Source organism: Bidens hawaiensis, unplaced genomic scaffold (genome assembly GCF_021521415.1).
Source record: "Bidens hawaiensis isolate Kalapana, Puna unplaced genomic scaffold, B.hawaiensis_p1.1 tig00039165_1, whole genome shotgun sequence".
Lineage (NCBI taxonomy): Eukaryota > Viridiplantae > Streptophyta > Magnoliopsida > Asterales > Asteraceae > Bidens > Bidens hawaiensis.
The window spans coordinates 89,851-96,551 of record NW_027496899.1 but is presented as its reverse complement, the minus strand read 5'-3'; the positions used below and the strand labels follow the sequence as shown (position 1 = coordinate 96,551).

General features: G+C 37.0%; 1 pseudogene; it reads left to right on the top strand.

The window, feature by feature from the left end:
- Positions 1 to 3,784: 3,784 nt before the first annotated feature.
- Positions 3,785 to 5,773, top strand: LOC143591064 (putative late blight resistance protein homolog R1A-10; annotated as a pseudogene).
- The last annotated feature ends 928 nt before the right edge of the window (positions 5,774 to 6,701 follow it).

Below are 6,701 nucleotides of genomic sequence, written 5' to 3'. Positions count from 1 at the left end.
ATCCAACTAGAGATCAAAATGTCAGCTGGTCTAAGAGTTAACCTTCCATCCAATGTGTCAATAAAGAAATTCACAAATGCCTCTTTCTTAATAGCAATATCGTCACGCTTAAATATGTCAAAAATTACAATCCTAACCAGATCGTGTCGATACTTGAACCCCGGAAGCTCTCTACATGCAATGTAGTGTTTGCTCCCCAAAGGAGTTCAAACCCACCTTGTGACAAACAAGTTGTATCTCATCAATAAGAAATTAGAGTGGTCATGAGACACTGCTTAAGGTTCGTACGATACTCCACCGACGAATATATTGGCCTAACCCATCTATAAGTATAGCAAGAAGAAAATCTTAAGCATTTTACCCATCAATCTATTTACCATTTTGCCCATCATCTTCCTCACTTATTCTTATATATATGTTTCTCTTTCAACCACCACACCATTTAAAAGAAAATTTTCCTGATAATACTTTTTCCATTTCTCCTCTTGTTTTCAAGTACTCTTCACTACAACTACTTTCGACTAACACTTTGGGTTTAGTTGAACCTAAGGTGGGCATGGGCAGTGGTGGATCCGGGATTTTCTTCGAGTGGGTTCACTGTTTTTAGGTACTCCGAATTCATAGGATTTGGCATAAAAATTTTCGGGTCGATTCAACTTAATCACATAATAAAAATACGATACAATAATAATAATAACAATAAAAAAACGATTCCACTAAAATTGAGGCCTTTTTCAATTTTTTTTCCTTATTAGCAGCCATAAGTAACCAAGAGCTAAAAAAATAGTAAATTGTAAAATAGATAGACTAAAACTTACCAAAAATTGTTGTATTTCTAGGTACTCCTCGTTCAATCGTTCTAAATGTACCCAAAACTCTTGTTGCCATTGTTCGTGTTTTTTAGAGTTGTTTAATTTGCAACAAGGTTAGAATCATCATACATGCTAAAGATAAACTTGAAACAGAATAAAAACTTGAAATTTGGCATGGTGATGATATGTGGGACTGCAAATGATTTGCAGCAATTAAACACAAACCAATCAAACCTAAAATTTGAAATTTTCTTGCAAGGCAAAATTGAAATCTTAATCAATAAGAAACTTACAGAGAGAAAAATACAACAAAGGAATATAAGAAAAATACAAGAGAATGAGGCATTTGTTTAAATACAACAAAGGAATATCGCAAATACTACTCAACTAGGGATGAGCTCGGTACTGACCGACACTGGTACCGAAAATATCGATCCCGAAAATCATAAATTCTTAGTACCGGTACCGGTATTGAAGATTAAAATTCGGGAAATATCCGGTACCGTACAGATCCCGAAACTCAAAACATTGGTATGGATTCGGTACCAAATCGGTACAGATTTCGAAACCGGTTCCACCGGTACCGACGGTACCAATCGGTACCGGTACCAATCGATAAAATTTGCTCATCCCTATACTCAACTAGGTATGCTACATTCAACATCAATCCTCAAACACAGAAGTCTCCCTTGCATTAGATGATGAAAATTTTTATTGGCAATGGAATAATATGATAATCAATAACGTACTAGACAGTGGCGGTCCTTTCTTTGGGCTAAACCGGGCCACGGCCCCATCATTTTTTTCGTTTAGTAGTGTATTTTTTACCAGAAAAATTCCAAAAATATTATATTTATTAAGTTCGGCCCAACCATGTTATTTGAGTCTGGCCCATCCATATTATTTGAGTCCAGGCCAGCCACGAAAGGTTAAAAAATAAAGCCCAATACAAAAAATAAGCCCAGAATTTTGTTAGATGTAATTTCCATCTTAATAGGCCTGTCACGTGTAGATGACCGGGTCAGACCTATTGGGCCCGTGAGATTCATTAATATGTAGTGGGTTTATGAGGTTGCAATTAGGGTTTTATTATATTTGTTAATGTCTTGACTAGCAATTAGGCTAGTATATATAAACCGAGTTATGGCTAGACATTAGAAACACACACGAGATGCAACCGAGTTAGGGCACATCTAGAGAAACTCAAGTTATGTGTAATTGAGGTTTTTGAGTTATATTTCCTCTATATAATATTGAGAGTTATTCAATATTAGTTATTGTGTGTTTACGTTTGGTGAGTTATATCAATTCGACCTTGAGATTTGAGTCCAGCCCATCCATATTATTTGTGTAAGAACGGTAATTAGAATGATTGAATTTAAAGTTATATTATTGAATTGGTATTTGAGTTGATTGATTGAATATAGTATGTTTTTATTGTTTATCCCGACCCGAACCGGATTGCCGACCCGAAACATGAGAGCAGGGGAAAACATATTTTTTTGGCTCTCGTGAATTTCGGCTCATCCATACTAGACATTCAAGATCCGCCACTGGTACTAGAGATAATAAATCAATAATCACATCTCTAAATTTAAGAATTAAATCACTGTGAGAATTTAACACTACAACAATTAATAAAAAGCAATCAAGAACTCAAAGTGTGGAAGATCAAAACTAAAATTAAATAGCGTACCAGAAAAAATCGAGCAAAAAGTGATAATTGGTTCTAGAAAAATGGAAAGGCAATAGCAATTTTGTTTCATGACCCAAGTAGTTTACTCCCTTCCAAGTTCCAATCGTCTTTTGCCGCTAATCATCAATGCCAGATATGAAATTTCAGTGCTAAAAATGGGGCCTTATTTGCAGTGGCGGATCTAGGAATTTTTTTAGGTGGTTCCCTCTTAATTTATAAGGTGGTTCCTACGTGTCTTCTATATATCCGTACACTATTATTTCGAAACTCGGGTGGTTCCGGGGAACCACCCGTTTGTATGCTGGATCCGCCCCTGCTTATTTGTGAAGGGGGTCAGAAGCCCTAGCTTCACTCCTCTCTACTATAGGGCCGGTACTGTTTACAAATAATTAAGGAAATCACCTACAACTACAAATGAGTTTCTTAAACCACCTAGAAATACAAAAAATTCAGACTTGTTACAAATTTGAAATCTCAAACTCCAAACTTCTTACTTTTGAACCTTAGACCCCAAATCCACTACTTTTGAAAAACTACAAGGACAATAAGTGTAATTAACTCTAAAATTTAACAAGAGCTTATAGTTAGAGGGTCCATTTTATAATTGTTGTATTGTCAAAGGTCTATAGTGCAACCGTTAGTTCAGTTGGTTGTACAAAACAACAGAGGAATGAGATGGACCTCTCGATGAATTTGACTCTTTCGTCTTCTTATCTTCTAATCTATCAATGCCATCATCATCATTAGAGTTGAGTTCTTGTGAATTCTAAGGATTCATTCACCACCGTCATGTATGCATGTTGTGTGGTTGAGTCTTTCAGATAATTAATAATAATAGGACCACTCACTCTATTACTCTATTAGAATCAATTTATGATCCGTATTTTGTTAAGATTCATTATGTATGCATGTCTTCTGATACAGTCTTTCAGATAATAATAATAATAATAATAATAATAATAATAATAATAATAATAATAATAATAATTCTTGATTTGTAAGCTGTATCATTTATTACATCCAATTTGAACTTTACGATAAAGCAATTGAAGCATTAATGTTAATCTTCATAGACTCTTGATTATAGGAATGATTTTTGTATGTATAAGAGTAGTTTGGTAGAAGAATTTGTACATTGGAAACGATAAATAATTAACTTTAAATGCTTGTTCGGTGTTGATGATAGTTGGAGAAAGAACAGTTTCAGTGCTAATCAAGATCACTACCAAAGTTTTAAACTAGTTTTGACATGTTCCTCAAAATCTAGAAGAGAACCATGGCCGATGCTCTTGCTCATCGCATAAAAAAGTCAATCAAGTACTATAAGGCATTTGACCTCTCAGATTTGGGAAAACAACCAGATTTCATGAGAGCTGTGACTGAATACTTTGATGGTCTCATGAGTCACCTTGGAGACATGATGGTAGGGTATGAAAATGAGAAAGTGCTGGATTTAATGAAACATTTGGAAGACGTGGTGGCTAGGAAGGAAAAAACATTGGCGGATTTGGTACAAGTTAGTCACGATTTACAAAGAGGAATGAAGGTTTATGATTATAAGCACATAAAGAGAAGATTATATCAGATGATACATATTTGTGAACTACTATGTAGTATCAGATATAACTCAAATGTAGAGGAAGAAAAGGTTGTGGTGGGTTTTGATGATGAAATAAAAACACTACTTGATCAACTTACTGCAACCTCTGCTAAGAATTTTCAGATAATTTCAATTACAGGAATGGCTGGGCTTGGAAAGACGACTTTGGCTAGAACACTATACAACCATGAATTGATTAAGTATACGTTCGACTTTCGTTTGTGGACTATTGTTTCTCAAGTACACCTGATGAAAGATTTGTTACTCGGCTTATTAAGCTCTTTTAGCAATGTTCTTACAGATGAATTATACGAAATGAGCGAGAACCAGTTGGGGGAAAAGTTATACCAAAAACTAAAGGGTCGTAAATATTTGGTGGTCTTTGATGATATCTGGGATTGTAGGGTTTGGGACGATCTCAAAATGTATTTTCCAGATGACAAAACCGGAAGCCGGGCAATGTTTACAAGGCGTGACATAGATGTGAGCGTGCATGTACAGTTGGCAAGACCTGCTCATGTTTTACGCCTTCGCACTGAAACTGAAAGTTGGCGCATATTTCGGAAAAAGGTGTTTAGAATGGGAATATGCCCTGCTAGATTGAAGAAATCTGGACATGTGATAAATAGAAAATGTGAAGGTTTGCCTCTTGCAATTGTTATAGCTGCTGGTCTAGTGAAAAATAAATTATACAAACCCTTGTGGAAGCATATTGCTGCTAGTCTAAATTCATTCATATTTAGTGATCCAACACAATACATGGACTCGCTGGCTTTAAGCTACAACCATTTGCCTCCTCATTTAAGATGTTGTTTTCTTTATATTGGAGCATTTCCCGAGGACTATGAAGTCCCCGTCAGAAAGCTGACATGGCTGTGGATTGCTCAAGGATTAATACATGAAACCAGAAGCTGAACTTTGGAGGACGTTGCAGAAGATTACTTGATGGATTTAATCCGGAGAAGTCTGCTGATGCCAAGTTAAAACATGTCGCATCCATGACTTATTGCGTGATTTTTGTTTGAGAAAAGCAAAGGAGGAGAATTTCCTGTCAAACTATTATAGGTATGAATAAGTTTCTGCATGAACTTGCTAAATTAAAACTTACTAACAAGAATTTGCAGGTATGGCATGCTCTCATCAATGTTATGCTTTCCATTGGAGCTAGGAAAATCTCTACAAGAGGGTGGATCAATTAACATCGACACATACAAATTCCTTAAGGTTTTGGATCTAGAGTCTATCCTTATCTCCTTATTCCCCTTCGACGTTCTATGTATGGTTAATCTGAGATACTTGGCCATTCAAGCACATGATGGAAGTCCTCATGCATCAATATCAAACCTTGTCAACTTACAAATGCTCATAATATCCTCAAGGAAGAATATTGTTGTTCCAAAAACCATATGGAATATGGTTAATCTAAGGCACCTATATATCAAATCTGGGATAAACCTTATGGAGGATCCTTTTTTTCTACAAGTGACAGGGAAGGATGGTTCTCTTTGTCGAGGTGCATTGACTAACTTTCAAACCTTATCCCAAGTAAGTCCTCAATCTTTCCACAATATCTTTTCAAGGACTCCCAATCTTAGGAAGCTTGGGATTTTTGGATCCTTAATATCAAGCCTAGGCGATCTGGAAGTTCCAAATTTAGGCTCTTAGGCACACCTGCAGAAACTGAGGTTACTTAATACATATTCATTCCTTGAAGCGACAAGATCATGCATTCCTAATAATTTTCCTGAAAATCTTAAGAATTTGACTTTGTCAAATACTTGCATGGATTGGGAAAAGATCTGGACCTTTGCATGGTTGCCCAACCTGGAGGTTCTAAAATTAAAATTTCAGGCATGCATTGGAGAAAGATGGGAGACAGGGGATGCAGAGTACTTTCGGCGACTCAAGGTCTTGAAGTTGCATGATCTGGACATAAAGCAATGGGTTTGTTCGAGGGATAACTTCCCAAGACTACAACGTTTGGTGATTCATCGTTGTATTAAACTTGAAAGTGTCCCAATGGATCTTGGGAAGAGTTTTACATTGGAATTGAAGAGGTATGTACCCGCCTCAACACCGAGCGAGGCGGTTCAACCCACAAGATATAGACAAGAGGCTTGAAATCAAGACATTATGAAGGCACAAAGCCAAAACCTATGCGCATGGCGCATATCACATATGCTCACGCATATCACATATGCTCATGCATCACATGCTCATGCATCACATGCTCAGGCATCACATATGCTCAGGCATCACATATGCTCACGCATCACATATGCTCACGCGTATCACATGCTCACGCATATCACATCTGCGCGTGGCGCATCCGCGCGTGGCGCATATCACATGCTTGTGCATATCACATCTGCGCATGAAACATCTGCGCGTGAGAATAAAGAGAAGACATCGCGCATCCTCAGGATAGGCGCATATCACACATGCACATAATCAACCTCGTCCTTATCCAAATTAGGGTAAGGACAACCTTGATTGTGCACGTCAGACAACCTTCCAGAAGGTATCTTTTTAAGGAATAAGAATATGCTGATGTTGACAGCTGCCAATGAAAGGTGGACAACTCAGCAAAACC